At 44.4% G+C, this 19,486-nt stretch overlaps 1 pseudogene; it reads left to right on the top strand.

Moving 5' to 3' along the window:
- Positions 1-17,874, top strand: part of LOC112135826 (transmembrane protein 132B-like) — a 32,840-nt pseudogene extending 14,966 nt beyond the window's left edge.
- Positions 17,875-19,486: the final 1,612 nt, after the last annotated feature.

Below are 19,486 nucleotides of genomic sequence, written 5' to 3'. Positions count from 1 at the left end.
CGGTTTATATCAATTGTTATCATTTAATCTTAACAATAACTACATGTGTTGAAACTATTAGTATCCACATCTTACACATGGGGAAACTGAGGCACAGAGCGTCCACATAATTGGTCCAAGGGCACCGGCTGGCATGTGGCAGCACCAGGGCTTGAATCCTGGCAGCATAAACTTGATGGGCAGGACTAGCTTATACAATAGAGTGTATGATCCTTACATCAGTTTTAGGGTGTATGTGGGACAGGTTCCCTCAATGTTGCTGAAGAGGAAACAGGTTCAGAGAATGTCAAGTCCTCAACTTTAGCATCAGAGGGTGATGTAGCACTGGGTCTCCTTTTCTCTTTCATTACCCCTCAGTCTGTTCTCAATGTAGCAGAAATGAGTCTGTGAAAACCGAAGTCACATCATGTCTGCTCCTAACCCTCCACAGCTCCCATCTCATTCAGAGTAAAGACAACATCCTCACCACGACCTATAAGGACAGCCATCTTCCTCCCTCCTCCCTGCCCTGACCTCACTTGCTCCTCCTCACCTCCTGGAGGCAGTGCCTGGCTCCCTCCCTCACCTCCCAGAGGCGGTGCCTGGCTCCCTCCTTAGCCCTGAAGATGGTGCATTGTTCCCTCCCTCACCTGCCAGAGGTAGTGACTGGCTCCTCCCTCACCTCCAGGAGATAGCACATGGCTCCCTCATTCACCTCCAGGAGATAGCACATGGCTCCTCTCTCACCTTCTAGAGATAGTACATGGCTCCTCTCTCACCTCCTAGAGATAGTACATGGCTCCTCCCTCACCTCCTAGAGATAGTACATGGCTCCTCCCTCACCTCCTGGAGGTGGTGCCTGGCTCCTTCCTCACAACCTGGAGGTCATTGCTCACCTGCTGACTGCAATGTCTTGCACCACCAGCCCTCCTCGTCTCCCTCCCTTGTCTAAGCTTCTCAAGAGCACTTGTTGTTTGATGAGCCGTTCCGCTTCCTGCTATAGATGCTTCCTGCTTTATTCTCAGTGACTCTTCTGGAGAGTAGGCCTCATGAGTGTAGATGCCTATCTCAGTCACTGCTGTGTCCCCAGCACCTAAATGCACCTGGCACACAGGAGGGTGGACTGGAGATGAGAATCCATGTGCCCAGACTCCTGGCTCAGTTCTCTTTCTATTCTGAATGGTAAATGGTCCCACAGTAGTTCATGAGCTCAGGATAAGATCTGCACAGAGAAAACACATACTGATGGACTGCTACCCATATGATCCCCGTATGTTCCAGTTGTTGGTTCTCAACCCCCTTTACCTACCAGGCATTGTGCCAGGCATCAGCGATTTGCAAACTTTATAGGTTATTGTGACGATGACCTACAAGCTGGTTTTATCATGGCCATTTGTAAAGGAGGCAATGGAAGTTCAAACAGGTGAAGCCACTGGTGTAAAGCCACACAGCAGTGCAGCCAGCTTGGAAGTTGACTGAAGCTGTGTTACTATTATAGATCAAGACCAGTATCCAGATGAGAAATCCCTGCTGGTGATTATATCCATTATTCTCACTCCAAACGACCCCACTTATGGAGGGACGCTCTGAGCTGAACTGGGCGCCAGAAGGTGGTAGGTGGTGGTGGGGGTAGGGGGTGAGGTATGAGTTCCACCCCTGACTGATAAAAGAGGGTAAACAGGCCTAGGATCTTCCAAACACACAGACCTTGTGCTTATGTCAACCCTTGATTAAGAAATAAATGTACTCTGTTTTTTTAAAAAAAATCCAAACAACAAATATCTCAAGTTGAAAGAATAACCTAAGACCTTGACTTCATAGTAAAACATAATGTATTTGTTTTCTTTAGAGAAGATTGATTTCTTGTCAGAAAATAGAAGAAATAAAATGGGAGAAAATTGACAAATTATATAAAGGTGGCTTTAAAGCTTTTCGCAACCTCAAACTACACAATCTGGTGAGATTGCTGCTATAATACATGACTGTTTGGGCCAAAATGGGCATGGCTCACAAATAGAAGCTTGTTTTGCTCCCACGTTGGAGTGCGGACCCCTCAGCTGACATTAACGATGCCAGTGTTTATTGTTATAATCTGGAGACAGGACCACACAAGGTGGCCAGAGGAAAAAGAAATAAAAAACAATAACAGCAACAACAACAAAAGCCTTATTTTTTCCAAAATGCTTTTAGGAAGCTGTTTCTTATGCCTCAGACTCCTGGAATCTCATGAAGGATGTAATTTCTTTGACATTGACCAACTCCACTTGCCTCTTAGAGGAAATGATGTGAGTAAAGTAACAGAAATTCACATGAAGGTATAGAACATTGCTTCTGGGTCATCTTCAGATACATATTTGGGCAGAGAAAGGGAGGCCAGATAGTCCTATCTGCATATGAGTTTGGTAAGTATTGTATTTACTCATTCTTCCTCTAAACAAATATTTTTAAATAAATTTTATTGGGTACATTTGAGGTTTACAGGTTTGCAACATGATGCTGTGGGATATATACAGAGAGTAAAATGGTTTCTAGAGTGAAGTCTGTGAACATATTTCTCATCTCACAGTTAGTTTTTCTGTGATGAAAGCAGCTGCATTTTACTTATTTAACAAAAACCCTAACGTAATATATTGTATTAAGCTCATTAACAAACGTTTTTGAGTGCCAACTCTGGGACAGTCATTGTTTTAGACATTGGGAATATGATGTTAAAATAGCACACACGGTTCCTGCTCCCAAGGAGCTTATATAATATTATGTGTATGCGTGGGATGGGGCAGGTGGGTGGGGTGAGGGGGAAGGGGACGAGAATGCAAAGAATCAATGAAGGAGAATATAGCAGGTCAGGTAGGTTAAAGTATTATGGGGAAAATAACACAGAAGGTGCATAGCGAGTACCTATTAGTGGCAACTGTTATTTGAAAAGAAAATATAAGCATGGGTCTCATGGATAAGCTGATGTTTGAGCTTGAACCTAAAATAAATGAGCTTGGAGGGCTTAGGTCCTGGGGGAAAGGAATATCCCAGGGTGAGATAGCAGTGAAAGCAAAGGCCCTAATCAAGGAGTGTGCCTGACCTATTTGGGGTAGAGCAATAAGGACAGCATGCACCCAATGCCTTAAATGATGACTGTCCCAAAGTTAGCACCAGGGGAGCTGGTGGTGATGAGGTCAAGAGCTCTGAGTGAGGGTCTCATAGTGATGGCTTGGACCATGCTGTAAGGAGCAGCTGTGATAAATGCAGTTGTGAGTGTTGCCCGCCCACTGTGGGTCCCCCTTCCTGACAGCACGTGCCACGTTTGCCCACACTCATTGGCCAGAACTAGCTAATGGCTTTGCTCAAAGACAAGACCTAGAATTATGTTTCTACTGTGTGCCCAAGAAGAGGGAAATCTGAAAATATTTGGCAAGCTGGTGTAATGGCTTTCATATCACAGATGCATACAGAAGTAGTTCTTTATTGTCAGGTATAAACAATCAAAAACATTTGGAGGGCATTATCTAGAGAAATAATGTAGCAATTCCAGCTAGGTAATTTTGCAGTCAGATAATGATATTTGGCATTTCTGCAATGATTGCCGTTAACTTTGAGGCATTTTAAAGTGACCTTTAATCTATTGCCTGAATTGGCAGCAGAGAGGGTGAACTTCTTAAAGCCACTCCAAGATTAAAAATGCATCCCAAGTGATGGATGTGTGTTTCTTCCTTGTTAGGCTACCCATGTATTCACCACTTTATATATTTCTCTGGCATTAAGCAGGCAGAAATGTCCCATTTATTCTTTCCTCTCTTCCCCTTGCCCTACTGTCTTAATGTTCAGGCTCAGAAATAATAAGACAGCTGCCTTTCCTGGCATAGAGAACTAATAGTGACAGATTCTTTACACATGCAAATATATCCTTAGTTATACTTTATAAATATAAGATGCTAGATGATAATGAATTTAATGTTTTAAGTATCATGCCTAATTTAATGACATCAGCTTTTAGTGATTCAGAAATCAACACACTTTCATTCTATTGGGTAAATACTAATCCAGTTGCAATGATATAGGGTAATGAATTAGGTCTCAGGGAAAGAAGAAATTCCTTTGCTACCTGTGGTTTAAGCTTGTGTCATTCTTGAGGGCAACTTAGAATCCAGCCCGCCACAGCATGCCTCTTGTTACTGCTGGGTGAAAATCAAAGTGGTTGAAAACAGCCTTCTTTGGCTCAGAGCTATAGCCCAATACCAGACATGGATAATTGGGAAAACAGCCAGATTGAAATATGAGCAAATAATAGAATGTAGTTCAGGATTATTTGCCATGCAAAGATTTTCTGTGGGAAGTGCACGTTTCTCCTTGGGAGCAGAGTCTGACCCATGAATTTCTCTCTGTGTGTGTACAGATGTGCACATGTGCACACACACATGTCAATTCGGTAGAATTATCAACATTTTAATCGTCATCTCAATCGTGTGAAACAGGCTTTTTCATTATCTGCATGTTTAGAGGTGGAGCGAACCGGGATTTCGAGAGGCAGTTTTTCTGCTTGCCCACATTCACTCAGAGAAGGAATGAGCTGAAATCATATCAGATCTGTCAGTCACCAAGACATCCTGACACCTCCGTGAAGATCACAGTGTTAGAGTCGGCAGGTATCCAGACATAAGTAGGAGAGGGGAGCCCCTAAAAAAGGGAGGTCTGGAAAATCTCATGTCCCAGGGACCACCCGAAGCAGGTATGGTAGATAAAAGCAGAGAGGAGGAGAAATACCTAGGCAGAAAGGAACATCTGTTCAGGTGCCCAGTATTCACCCACTCTGCAGTTAACCTATCAGAACACAGCCAGATGCATGCTGATAAGAAGGAAAACAAGAAAGTCCTCAGAAAAAACCTGGCACCAAAGTCCAAATTAAAACAGAGACAGGAATTCCAAGGCGAGAATGCAGGTGCAATAGGTACAGATTTAGCCATTATATGACCTTTGTGGGGTGGCAGTCATGAGCAATGCAGCCATTAGGTAGGATTCCTGTTCAGTATCGCCGCACATGCCACACCAATTAACAGCAAGGAAGGGTCCCACCAGCCTGGGGAGGGAATGAGGTGGGGAAAAGGCAGGGACTTAAGGCAGGTGCAGGAAAACTAGACAAAGAGGCAGAAACTTAAGACAGAGGCAGTTACTTCAAAACAGATTCCTACTGGCCAGGCATGGTGGCTTATGCCTGTAATCCCAGCACTTTGGGAGGCCAAGGCAGGTGGATCACCTGAGGTCAGGAGTTTGAGACCAGCCTGGCCAACATGGTGAAACCCCATCTCTACTCAAAATACAAAAATTAGCCTAGCATGGTGGTGCATGCCTGTTGTCCCAGCTACTCAAGAGGCTGAGGCAGGAGAATTGCTTGAACCCAGGAAGTGGAGGTTGCAGTGAGCCGAGATGACTGCACTCCAGCTTGGGAGACAGAGTGAGACTCTGTCTCCAAAAAAAAGAAAAAAAAGAACCCAACAGACATAAAACCCCAACACAGAACTCTCACGCTGCTGCTGGCACCCTCACTTCAGCAGCCCACTCTGACAATCCTTCCAGAGTGTACTGTCTCTCTCTAAATAAGCTCTGTGCTCTCTATTTTCCTTCAATATGTTCTCTTTGTGGCTAAATCAGTCACTTGGCAGAATGCTTTCTTCCAGGTTAGACAAGAACTGGATCTCTGCTCTCCCCAGCAACAACAGGACCGTTGAAATCATTCACAGCAGAAGGTACTCTCGGGAACTGTCAAGGGTGGTATTTCTTTTCCCTCCTTGCTCTATACTAGGCTCAAGTCTATGGCAGAGTTTCCCTGGCAAGAGAAGCCTCCAAGCTCTGTCCCATGCTGGTTCTTTAACCCAGTGCCTTATTTGGCGTGTCTCTGCACGCTCTTCCTCAGAGAATCAGATGACAATGAGGGTGTTTTAGGAGCTCCAAAGCCCAGGCAGATACCATCATATGGATGGTTTCAGCACCTTCTATTTCTCAGCAAATAGGAAAAAAATCCTAAAAGAAAAATTTGAACTGAAGATACAATATCTGAAATTAAATATTCAGTAAATGTGCTCAGTAGAAGAATAGAGATGACAGAAGAAAAGTCAATGAATACAAAAGAAAATCCAGTGTGAAGTACAGAGAAAAACAAAGAATATATTTTTTAAATCAATAGAGCTTCATGACCTATGGGGCAATATCAACAGTTTCGAAATGTGCATAATTGCAGTCATAGAAGGACTAGAGATATAAACTGAGCCAAAACAAAACTGCTTAAAAACTCATGGCCAAAACGTCCTATATTTGTTAATAGAAATGAATTCATGGATTCTAGGAGTTTAAGTAGAATGAATTTAAAGAAAACCTCACCCAAACATATCATCTTAAAACTGCTGAATACCAAAGACAAACAGACAATCAATCAAGAAAGTAGCCAGAGAAAATGACACATTGGATAAAGTATGATGTGACTGACAGCAGATTTCTCATCAGAAACCATGGCAGCCAGAAGATAGTGGAAAGACCCTGTTAAAGTGATGAGGAGGAGGAAGCAAAACAAAAGAAAAACAGACTGAATGTCATGGCTCATGCCTGTGGTCCCGATACCTTGGCAGGCTGAGGAAGAATGATCACTTGAGCCTGGTAGGTTGAGGCTGCAGTGAGCTATGAGTATACCACTGCACTCCAGCCTGAGAGACAGACTGAGACCCTGTCTCTAAAAACGAAAATGAAAACAAACAAAAATACCTTCAATTCAAAGTTAGACCCTCAGTGAAAGTATACTTCAGAAATAAGAAAAAAATAAAGATGTTTTCATGTAAGGGAAAATTAAGGAATTTTCATCAATAAAGCAATGCACTGTGAAAAATGCAATTAGAAATTTAAGTGGTGAGACAAGTCTGAATATATCTGGACATCTAACCTAGCTTGAAGAAAACTTTTTTTAATCTAAAAAACTAAATGTAGGCCTTCATGATTATATGACCTGGGCCCTGATTCTGCTCACAACTACCCTGAAGTGATAAACCAATGGGAGTATTTGGGTTCTGCTTTCTGTTTGCAGCAGAGAGTTACTGAGCAGGTATGTGGGTTGACAGATGGAAACAGGATAGCAATAAGTATAATACAACAGCAGTGTTTTTTGAGCATCTTGCGTGTGCTGGACCCTCAGCTGCATACGTGGTGTGCAATCTTTACAGCAGCCCTTTGGTAAGTGCCGTTATTGACTCTCTGTTACAGACAAGGGTGCTGGAGATGCAGAGAGATGATAGCTAGCATGGCACCACTTTGCAAAGGCAGTGGGAGATTAGGACTCCAAATCGGATATCTAGCCCTTGAGGCTGTAGAACTTCTACATGAGGTTATAGGAAAAAAAAAAAAAAAAAAAAAAAGAACTTCCCCCATCCCCAAATACACTGAAATCCCCTGAAAGGGATATACATTTGGGTATACTGCTTCTGAACACCTTTAGTTTGGCCAGGTGCAAATCCCCATTTTTAGACCTCAAAATTAAAAGGTAATTATTCAGAGCAAGAGATGGTCAACTACAGCCTATGGCTAAATCCAGTTTGCTGTTTTGCTATTTGTTAATAAAGTCTTTGTGGAGCCGAACCACTTGCATTTGTTCATGGCTGCCTACATTCTAGAGCAGCAGAGGTAGGGAATTGTAACAGACACCCTGCAGCCCACAGAGTCTAAACTTACTCCACGGATCTTTGCAAAAAATGTTTGTGGAGCCCTCACTTACAGAAATCCAAAGCAATGTACAGCAAAACTGAAGACTGTGGAAACTCTGTCTCCCTCTCTCAGACTGTTTTCTCCCAAGGCACCTATGATTTGTGAAACAATCTAATACTGCAAAATTTTTTTTTCTGTTTTTCAGTGTAAGAAAATGATGTACGGAGACTCTAAGCTTCCTTTCTGCCTGTCTCTACAGTTGTCCATTTTACTGGCAAAACTGCATACTTGTTAGTACTCATAACACAGAACTGATGACCAGGGCTTTTCCTCTGTTCTTATGATATTAAGAGAGTTAATGTGGAAAATATCTGTGGCCAAACATTGTGTGCATAGCCATGTTTGATCGGTTTCTATTAATTCCATTCACAAATCGTAGATTAAAGTGGAAGCAAAAGCAGTGATGAGAGAATAGTGAATTAGCAATATATCCCTGGGTTGTTACAATCTCATCCATTCCCAAGGTGGCAACTTTCTCTCTGTCTCTCTTCCTATGAAGTTTCCTCTCAGATCCCCAGTTGTTCAAAACCAAAGGGAACTTGATATCTCTGCTCTTGAAATGCAGGTGTCATGTCATGAGGAAGACAGTGGAGAGACCCATGTGAAGAGGAAGTGGTCCCCGGCCAGTGTCCAGGCTGAGCTCCCAGAAAGAGCCAGCACTAACTTGCCCACTATGTGAGTGAGCCATCCGGGATGCTGAACCATTCAGCCATCCCATCTGACCCTATGTGGACAGAGCCTCTACAGCTGGATACAGGACAGTCACAGCTCCCTTCACCCCCTGCTTTCTGTTTACTATTCATCTGGGTCAATAATGTTGGCTTATCTCTTGTTTATAATGAGGAAAAGACTCCAATTGTTGCAAAATAGGTTCCCGTCAAAAATGAACCCATTGTGCAGATGTGTGAAGATCCAGAAACTACAAGACAGATGAAGCCAATCAAATATTCCGGATACTGATGGCCACCTGGCCGACAGGCTTGGTTTCTGACAGGAGTATTTAAAATCACTATAGGCAAGCAAAGCTCCAGTGTGAAGGCGGCAACTATATTGGAGCAGAGGCATGACTTAAAATACAGAGAAAATATGGCCCCTGGAATTTCTTTTTGCTAATTAATGAAAAAGACAAGATGTCAACTTTGTTAAGATGTAATTTAAATAGGATAAAGTGTCCAGCTTGAGTATACAGGTGGATGGGTTTGGACAAATGCATGTGTCACTGTAACTATTGCTCCATTGAAAGTCTAGCACATTTCCATCAGCTCCGCTAGCTCCCTCTCGCCCTTCACAATGACCCACTAGTTCCCTCTCGCCCTTCACACCTGACTCCACAGGCAATGATCAGATTTCCTCACTTTCATAGATTGCCCTTGCCTGTTCCGGAACTCCATATTATTGACGTCAAAAGCCACTTAACCTTTCGTGTCTGGCTTCTTTCAGGCAACACAATGCTTTTGAGGTCCAGCTATCAAATACATCAGTGCCCTGCTACTTTCTTACTGACGAATTAAATTACTTGCATGTATCTCAGCGTGTTAATTCAACTACCTATGGATTGGGTCATTTCTACCTTGTGTGTATGTTTCGTTATTATACATAAAAGTTTTAAAAAATCAAAGTGAATAAATCATGGTGATATCAGGAGTTCGAGACCGGTCCGGCCAACATAGTGAAATTCCATCTCTACTAAAAATACAAAAATTAGCTGGGCATGGTGGCTGGGTGCCTGTAATTCCAGCTACTGGGGAGGCTGAGGCAGGAGAATCACTTGAACCCGGGAGGCAGAGGTTACAGTGAGCTGAGATCACACCACTGCACTCCAGCCTGGGTAACAGAGCAAGACTCAGTCTCAAAAAAAAAAAAAAAAAAAAGAAAAGAAAGTCAACTAGGACATTTCTACAGTTACCTCCAGGATCTGTCCAGATACATTCAAATACGGTGTTGTGAGTTACAGAAGTAGGGCTGGAGTCACTATGTACTGAGCCATAATTCCAGGTATTATGCATCTTCAATTTCTGACTTAATATCTTAATTAATCCTCCTTGTACTTCTGTGAGGTTCACAGTCACCCCCATGAAAACAGATGCAATCATTTCCTACATAGAACTGGGTTCCAGTGCCATGTCTGGGATGGGGCCCGCCTTTCCCAGTGTCCTGTCTGCAGGATCTCCAGACCCAACTCAGAACATTCCTTTCCATCTTCAAACAGTCTCGCTGATCCTTTTTAGAGGAAAGCATTCCAGAAGAGACTTCTGCATTTGAGGTTTTCATTTCCTCACCTCTCATTATTCTTCACCCCACAGCAGCCTGGCTAGTCTGGCCAGTTGCTGATATGGTTATGATAAAGTCACCAAGGACCCATATGTTGCTCAGATAACTGAAGATACAATTGATTTTTCAGCAGACCTCAATCTAGGTGACCACTGCCTCCCTCATGGAAGCTCTGCTGCTACTCCTGTCTGTTCATTCACAGCCTTCTTTGTCCTTCTTTCTCCACTGGACAGCGTAGACCTATTCTGTAGCCCCAGAGCTTGACTAGAGGCCTTTCTTTTTGTACTCTCATTTAATACAGAGCTGAGGACTGTGTCGTCCTTCTATCACCAAGAGCTGTGTGACTGGGCAAGTTGCTTCTCTAGGCTCCAGTTTTCTCGTTTGTTAAGCATTGATCACGATAGCACCAAACCCAAAGAATCATTGTGGAGAATAGATGAGTTCATAGCACTAAACACATCTATCAGTGTCTGGAGTATGGTGACCGTCCAGTACTATCAGTCATTATTTCATCCTACTCCTTTGATAACATAAATAAATTTAGGGAAGAGTGTTCTAAGCAGAGGGGACAGAAAATGTCAGAGAAGCCCCTGAAGTTGAGGGTAGGGACTAGTGAAGTGTGTTTGAAGAAGGGAAAGAAGGTCGGCATGGCTGGAGAAGACACACGAGGGGAAGTGGTCAGAGCAGCCAGGCGGTGAAGAACAGCCAGCACACGCAGGGCCAGGCAGGAGAAGCGAGAGGTGAGGGCTTGGCATTTATTCTCAGTCCATTGGGATGTCATTTGTGGGTTTTTATTAGGGAAATGTTATGACCTTATTTAAGTTTTAAAATTACCACTTTGGATGCCTTGTGGCTTATGTTATGGGAGCCAGATTGGACACAGGGGACCTGTTTGGAAGCTGTCCAGACTGATCCAGGCTACAGAAGCAGTGCAGGCGGAGAGAGGGAGACAGAGCCAGGGTGCGGTTCCACAATCCAGAAAAGGGTCTGTGTACTGCACAAGTATTTACAGAAAGTGACAGGCCCAGACTCAGGCACTGCAGGGTGGGGAGTGTGGCCTCCTGAAGCCAAGCAGGGACACAGGCTTGGAGGCCGTCCTGTGCTGGATGCCGGGGTCAGGCATTTAAGATGCTTGGAAGGCTGGGTCTGAATGGACTGTTTTATGTTTTGACAGCAATGCCTTGTCCACTTTCATTTTAGCGTGTGTGTGTGTGTGTGTGAAATGCTACAAACGAATACCCAGATGGGCAAAGCAAAGTGAGAGAACTGTCATTAAGAATCCAGCAAAACACTGATGTTCATTGTGCAAACTGACACATTCATTTGGAAGTCACTTTGCAGTCCCCGTAGAAATGTTAAATGCTCAGGCACTCAGAACCAGCACTTTCACCCTGAGGGACTCAGGCGACATGAACACAGTGTGATCTCAAACTTGATGAACTACATGTGCACAGGAGGCAGGGCTAACTATTTTGAGGGCTCTGAATTCTAATGAACCTTAGCGTAATCCCCCGCAGCACTAAGCTGTACCTGAATTAGCACCTCCTTATGTCTTGGAGGCTCAGTTTTCTTATCTATAAAATGGGAACACTAATATGAATCATTCATAGGACTGCTGAATGAGTTCAGTGAGGTTTTGCAAGGCAACACTTTAGCAGGCCTGCAGTAGAATCCACTTATGAAGGTGACTCCATGTAGGCAAGGGCCACGATGGGCCCCATGGAATGCACAGTGCCTGGCCCAGGGCTCTGGACACAAGTGTGTAGATGGCTGCGGCTGCACCCTGCATCCCCCGTCTCCCAAGATGACGCGGTCACCGTGAGAGCACAACCAGCCACTTTCCTTAGAAGCCCAGAGCCTCCTTTATGGTCACCTCTCAGGTGTGCATAAAGCACAACTGAGTTTCTGGAACCTCTGCCTCTTCCTTACTGGTGGAATACCTCCTCGCAGAGGCCTGGGCTCTGCATCCTGAAAGATCACTGGAGGGGCTGGATGAGAAGAACCAAAAGTGCAGAAAAATGCAGTCCCAGTGGAGTGACTCTGTTCAAAGGAAAATGAGAGATGGGCACACAAACCCTCCTCCTTAAGCCAGGGTTAAGCCAGGGTTTCCCCGGGCAGTGCCACACCCCACAGAAATCCTGCGTGCGGAGTGAGTGCATGGCCCGCTGAGCAGGCTGCTGCCTCTCTGTGCTTGCCCTGCAGGGGGAGCTGGTGTGTAACTGAGCGCTCTGCCTCGTGGCTCATCTTCTCTTGCCTCATTTGCGTTTGTCCCATCTTTGCTGCCCTACGCATGCAGCTCAGGGATCAAGCAGCATCTCTGTGGTTCCTCACCTGGGCTCTTACTGGTAGGATTGCATGGGCACTTCTGGAATGATGCAGTGGAATCTCAGGTGTGACTATCAGAAGCATCAGTGATAAGGTGAGGGTGAGATGGGGCTGGGGAGTGAGAGAGGGGGGAAGAGACCGCCTAGCCATGATCACAGCACAAAGACCCTGAAGCTGGAATGGATGGAGATCAGCACAGGTGTGAGCCAAGCTTGATGCTGGAAAACAAAACGAGGGAAGGAAGGCAAACCCAATGATGGGCTCCTTGAAATATGAGGCTTGGGTCCTCCAGGTACTAGAATGAAGACAATCAGAGTTCAGGAAGACAGATAGAGCCTTTATGTAGATGAATACACTGGGAAGAGTCAAGAAAACAGAACAGGAGCTCTTGAGGGAGTGCAGAAGAGTGAGGGGTGGAGAGGGCCCTGAGTGTGGCCATAGGAACGTAGTTTTCCATAGACGCCCCAACACTGTTCCCGAGCACTATCTCCCCGTGAACCCTCCCACAGAGGTTTGCCTCTTCCCCCCAATTACTAGCTGTTGACTAGACACATCTCTAGGATGGGTGTGGCTCTCTTCTGGAGACCCTGGGGAATCCAGAGAAATAAGGGCTGGGGTCCCAAACCCCAGTTTCCCAGGATACTCAAGGGAAAGGAGACTACTTACCGGCATGATGTCTTTTGGGGCTCCTTGAAGCATCCTGTACTGATGCACTGAGGGAGGGTCCACAGAATTGTCCAGCCTCTGGGAGTCTGAGGTTCTCCCCAGAAGACATGGTTGGATGAGGGAGGTTTGGTGGGAGGTGACAGCTTCAGATAGCCTGGGCCTTCTTCAGCTTTCCTAGTGTCCTGTTTGCAGGATCTCCAGACCCAACTCAGAACATTCTGAGTACAGAAACCTCAGCTTAGAGAGGGTAAGGCATGTGAGAACCAGAGCAGCTACACTGGACAACCCATTAATGAGCTGCCTCATTGCAGCAGCCATATACACACCAGATCAGCCACATTAGACAACCCATTAATAACATGTGTGTGTATACGTGTGTGTGTGTATGTGTGTGTGTGTGCACATGGGAAGAGAGTATATATATACTTTTATATATATATATACGTATATATGTGTATATATACGTATATATATGTGTATATATACGTATATATATACATATACACACACACACATACTGTCATTAATTGGTTGTGTGTATCTGTGTGTATATATATGTGTGTGTGTGTACACACATACATAGCTGTCTATATCTGTATACAGATATAGCGTAAGTTCTGGTCTGAGTCTGAGGCCTGGGCATGTGGAGTACCAACATCTCAGAGTAGAAGGTGGATGTCCCAACTCAAACAGAAAGAGCAAGCCTGCCCTTCCTCCATCCTTTTGTTCTATTTGGACCCTTAGTGAATTGGAGGATGCCTGCCCACATTCATGAGGGTCATCTTTATGCAACCCACTGATTCAAATAATATTTTCTTCTGGAAACATACTCACAGACATATGCAGGAATAGTATTTTACTGGCTATCTGGGCATCCCTTAGCCCAGTCAAGGTGACATATGGAAGCAGCTAGCATGGTGAGAGCACATCGGGTGCTGGCATTTACTTTCCATCGCAGCACAGTGTGACACTCAAGCTGTCTCCCATTTATTGATACTGAGATGGGACAGGGAGGTTCAGTAATAGCCAAATTGATCCAGTGATTGAAAAGTCATCATCAGCTATTAATAGTTTAACAAACCCTAATGACCTATGGAGAGAGAGAGAGAGAGAGAGAGAGAGATATGTATATATATATTTATATATTATATTTCTTAAATAATAAATATATATTAATAATTTATAATATATAATAATATATTATTAATATATAATAATATTATTATATATTAAATATATAAATATACATATATATATATTTGCCAGGGATTTAAAAGTAATGGTTTTCTAAAATTCCTTCATAATTTTAGGCTGAATTTGTCTTTAAAAAAATTCCTGGCCAACTCTTTGGCTATATTGAAGTATAGCTCATGCAGAAAATGCGAAATAAGCACGTTTTTTTTTTTGAGACAGAGTCTTGCTCTGTTGCCCAGGCTGAAGTGCAGTGGCACCATCTCAGCTCACTGCAACCTCCACCTCCTGGGTTCAAGCAATTCTCCTGCCTCAGCCTCCTGAGTAGCTGGGATTACAGGTGCGTGCCACCACACTCAGCTAATTTTTGTATTTTTATTAGAGACGGGGTTTCACCATGTTTGTCAAGCTGGTCTGGAACTCCTGACCTCAGGTGATCCACCTGCCTCAGACTCCCAAAGTGCTGGGATTACAGGCATGAGCCACCTTGCCCAGCCAAGCACGTTTTTTACACCTTACTACTAGCTTTTGGAATAATAGGTTTGTTTCTTAACATCCTCTAAAGGCTTTGAGGAAGTAACAAGCTTGGTGTGTTTGAGGGACAAAGGGGAGCCTGCGGCAGATCCAAGTTGGAGAGGCAGAAGGATGGCAGTTAGATAAAAAGCAGGGTCTTGATCTCCATTTTAGAATATTTTGATTATAAAACCGAGATTGTTTTCATGACCTCAGTTGACCAGGAGAGTGTCCACTATCTAACAGTTTGGAAAAGGTCATCAAATCTTCTGGGGTTTTTATACAGAAACAGTGAGAAAATGCTCAATTCATAAATTTGAAAGAGGCAGGGAGAGACGAAGTAACATTATGTTTTGATCCCATGCTACAATTTGATAGTCAATGTACAGATGTGCATGGAATTGGGAGGAGCTAGAAGATACTGTATCATGAACAAAGTTACAATTGCAAAACTGTGATCAGTGTTTCCTCTTCTGTCCCACCTGCTACCAGAGTCTCCTCCCAGTGGGGCTGCGGCCGTGCTGAGCTGAGCTCTGTCTTCTCTGTGGATTCACAGTCCCAGGCTCATGACCACAAGGAGGACCTGGTGAGGGTCAGAGATGTGGACTCACTGAGCCAGGTGCTTCTTCACCACCTCACTTCAGGTGCTCTTTGGAGCAGGTAGGACAGGTGCCCTCAACTTTATTATTTTACATGTGGAGAAATAAACCAGGTAGGGTCATGCAACAGCACCGTGAGCTGGAGGAAGATCTGGACCCCTCTGGCCACAGGGGCACAGTTGCTCACTTCAGTGCTCAAAAGGGGATGGTTTCTGGCTGCCCTTGGTGGAGGAGAGTGACCCTGTGATGCTGTACGGTTGAGGATGACAGATAGTTCAGCATCACTGGCTATGCCATTCATGAAATGCTTTAGCTGGAGTAAGTATGCAAATTTTTTTTAAAACCCTCAAACTCCCTGGAGTTGAGAGTCTTCCCACGCACCTCCAAAACTCTTGTGAAAAACCACCCATTTCACCCCAACAAGGAGAGAGAAGAGGCCCTGGGATTGGGAGAGAGAGTTGTGATATTTCAGCAGGTCCTGAAACCACAGAGTCAACCACCGCCCTGCACTCATGCATTTTCATCCCATCGACGCTGTTAGATGCAGTCCATTTAGCGTGACATCACAACCTGGAGGAAGAAAAGCCCAGAGAGCTCATTATCAGGAGCTGTCCAGGAAGGTGTGGGAACAAGTTCTGAATTAATTAAACTTTCATTTGAATAATGAGCGCATGCTATTTTATTGTTGAGCTGCTCCCTTCTGTGGAATGCCTGGTGGCTGGGGGCCTGCCATTCTCTGCTTGGAAGAAGTGAGAGAGTTCTTTTTAACTCCCTATTGGAGGAAACACACACATCTGGCACATTGTAGGGTGACTATCAGCTCTTCTCCTGACACATGGCTTGGGGTCGGCCATGCATCATTTTGGCCATCCATCTGCATATTTTGAGACTGCTCACTGCTGTAAGCACTACAGACATCTAAAATCTGGTGATTTACTCTCCATCCATTATATCTTAGTTTGTCATGGAGCAATGGTTTATTGCAATCTCTACTTTTACCAGGCAGTGAAACCAAGAGGGATAGCATTCTGTCAGGCGCATTAGCCTACGGCAGGTGCAGTAGGAGCCTCTGCTGAGGGAAGGGCATTCTCACAAAATGTTTACATTCACTTGCTTGATGTCAGCCTGGGTTCTGAGAAAGGGTGGATATTTATGACCTGAAAAAATGATTATTTTTACTCACAGTTAGCTACAGGGGCTTGAAACTTTTACAGGCCATTTACAGGTTGACAAAACGAAGCTTCACTTGCATATTTTCCTTGTAAACTCATGGCAGATGGTGGTTGCACCTCTTGCAAAGGATGTGAAGAAGTCAGACAGATTTCCACACCCCTTCATTCCCACATCACCATGGGTTTTGCTCCATCTGGCAGTGTAGTTTCATTGAATTTGTTCACTCCATAGCAGTTCTTACCTGAATAAAAGCAAAAGAGGTGTTCGTCCAATTATCTTAATTTGGGTCACAAGAATACACACCAGCACTCAAAAGAATCACATTGAGTAAAGTTATTATAAGACAGTGATGTTGAGGCCCAGTGCAGTGGCTCATGCCTGTAATCCCAGCACTTTGGGAAGCTGAGGCAGGGGGATCACTTGAGGTCAGAAGTTCAAGACCAGCCTGGCCAACATGGTGAAACCCAGTCTTTACTAAAAATACAAAAAGTAGCCAGGCATGGTGGCGCACATCTGTAATCCCAGCTACTTGGAAGGCTGAGGCATGAGAATCGCTTGAACCCAGGAGGCAGAGGTTGCAGTGAGCTGAGATCGTGCCATTGCACTCCAGCCTGGGTGACAGATTGAGACTCTGTCCCAAAAAAAAGAAAAAAGAAAAAGACAGTGATGCTAAAGCTACCATTATATGCTTACTCAACATAGGCAGTACTCCCCATTTTGAAATTTTTGGGTCTCTGGAAAGGCAGTATGCAACCTGAGATCCTCTGGGGTCATCTTCTTCTCTGACTTTCACAGATATTAGAATTTCACAGAATCCCTGTTTCTTTGGGCTCCTCAGTGCTACTTTGTATTAGTATCAAGTAACAAAATGTTCAACTAGGAGACTGTAAACAAGAGGAGATATCTCATATATCAAGAAGCTGAAAGCTGGGGTCTTAGGGTTGGCTCAGGAGTTCTCCCACGTTTCTAGGACTCCAGGCTCTTTCTCTCTTCTCTGCACCCTCCAGCATGTCTTCTGGCTTAACGTTATCTTCTCATGGCCATAATATGGCAGCCAGAACTCCAAGTATCACATCCTCACCCATTCACATCCAAAAGCAATAAGATGGCAAGTTTTTTGTCTTCATCCTCTCTCATGCCCCGTTTTATAAGCAGGAAAAGCTGTACAAAAGGTCTCATTGATATCTTTTCAGGTCCCATTGGCCCATATTGGGTCTCATGTCATCTATGAAGAGTCTGGGAAAGTGACTGTGTGTCCACCATCGATTATTACAGGATGCTGGCTGCATCAACCAGAAGGAAAGAGAAAGAGAACTATGAGCAGGCACTTCAGAGCATAGTTGCCCAGGAAAATCCCTTTAATCCACGTTTCCCCAGTGAGAGGTCACTGATTAAGCTTTATCAGTCATCATTTTCTGTGTGAATTAATTCCCATCCCTCTTTCCTTCCAGCAGGATCGTCAAGTCTGATGAGGCTGGGGAAGGGGTTTGCGGCCGGTAGAGCAATGAGGCTCTGTGGGGAAGGTCCCCAGAGAGGTAATTCGGCTGTCTGTCAAAAGGACAAGGATACTCAGAGCTGCAGCCTGGAGGCCTGAGGCCTGAATCCAATGCACTGACCTGCCATGTTCAAACTGTACAGAAACAACTAAAACGTTATTTGATTTAACAAAATTAGGAGCTCTTCAGAACCAAGAGGAATGGGGGATGCTAAACGTGGACTGGCCGCCACTGCTAGCCAAGCTGGCCAGTGAGGAAATGGCTGACACAAGGCTGTTACCTGTGTGATGTGAGCTCAGCAGCTCATGTACATTTCGCTTCATGCCCACCTCGCCAGCCTGCACTTCCCACACTCCAGCCCCTGTGTACCAGTAACACAAGATCACTGAATACCCAGCACTCCCTTGCATAGGTTTGGCCATGTCTGACAGCACGTGCTATTAATCTGTGTACCCATGCATGCACAAAAACATGAACACACACAAACACATCTTTAAAGTGACATAGGTTTTCTTGAAATAATTTCAAGACACATTCTTTATTATTTTAAATAGAAGATCACCATCACTTGCCACAAACAGAAGACCTGCAAAACCGTATTAAAACAAAATCTTTAAAAATTCCAGCCAGATTTAGTTTCTTGTCAAAGCTCTCTGCCAGAGGCCTGTGTTCTTTTGCTACGGAAGAAGACAGGGACCAGGAGCGGTGGCTCACACCTGTAACCGCAGCATTTTGGGAGGCTGAGGCCAATGGATCACGCGAGGTCAGGAATTTGACACCAGCCTGGCCAAGATGGCAAAACCCCATCTCTACGAAAAATACAAAAATTAGCCGGGCCTGGTGGAGGGCATCTGTAATCTCAGCTACTAGGGAGGCTGAGACAGGAGAGTTACTTGAGCCCGGGAGGCAGAGGTTGCAGTGAGCCAAGATCATGCCACTGCACTCCAGCCTGGGTGATAGAGCAAGAGTCCGTTTCAAAAGAAAGAGAGAAAAGGAAGGAAGGAAGGAAGGACGGAAGGACGGAAGGAAGGAAAGAAGGAGAAAGACAGAAAGAGAAGATCGGCAAGGGTTAAAGGTAAAAGGTACACATTCCATGAGAATGACTCAAAGATAATTAATGTGAAATTATTCTGTGATTAAAACAATTCTGTGACTAAGTATCTAAATCATCTCCTGTATCAGATGACCATCACCCATTCCACCAGGGGTCTGTTCCCCACCTTCTATGACACAGGGCCCCTGGAGAATAGAAACCCACTTTCATGAATGGGCGGACGCATAGGTAATGCAGCTCCAGGAGTTCCTGTCTGCCATGTTGGGAACAATTTGTGACAAGGTGCAAATGAAGCTGCCTCAAGTGCTCCAGAATTATTATTCATCCACAAATAACCTCATCTAAAGCCATTACTTTCTAAAATATTTTTTTACTCGTTCTTTTGAAAACGGTAAGGATACAATCTTGCCTTTGGAGCAAAGTTTGGACCCAAAACTTTACTGCACGTATTTGAATCTAATTGTTCAGTTTCTCAGGTTTTTAAA

Source organism: Pongo abelii, chromosome 10 (genome assembly GCF_028885655.2).
Source record: "Pongo abelii isolate AG06213 chromosome 10, NHGRI_mPonAbe1-v2.0_pri, whole genome shotgun sequence".
In the NCBI taxonomy this organism is placed as follows: Eukaryota; Metazoa; Chordata; class Mammalia; order Primates; family Hominidae; genus Pongo; species Pongo abelii.
The sequence above is the reverse complement of the archived record's forward strand: the minus strand, read 5'-3'. Positions and strand labels throughout refer to the sequence as shown.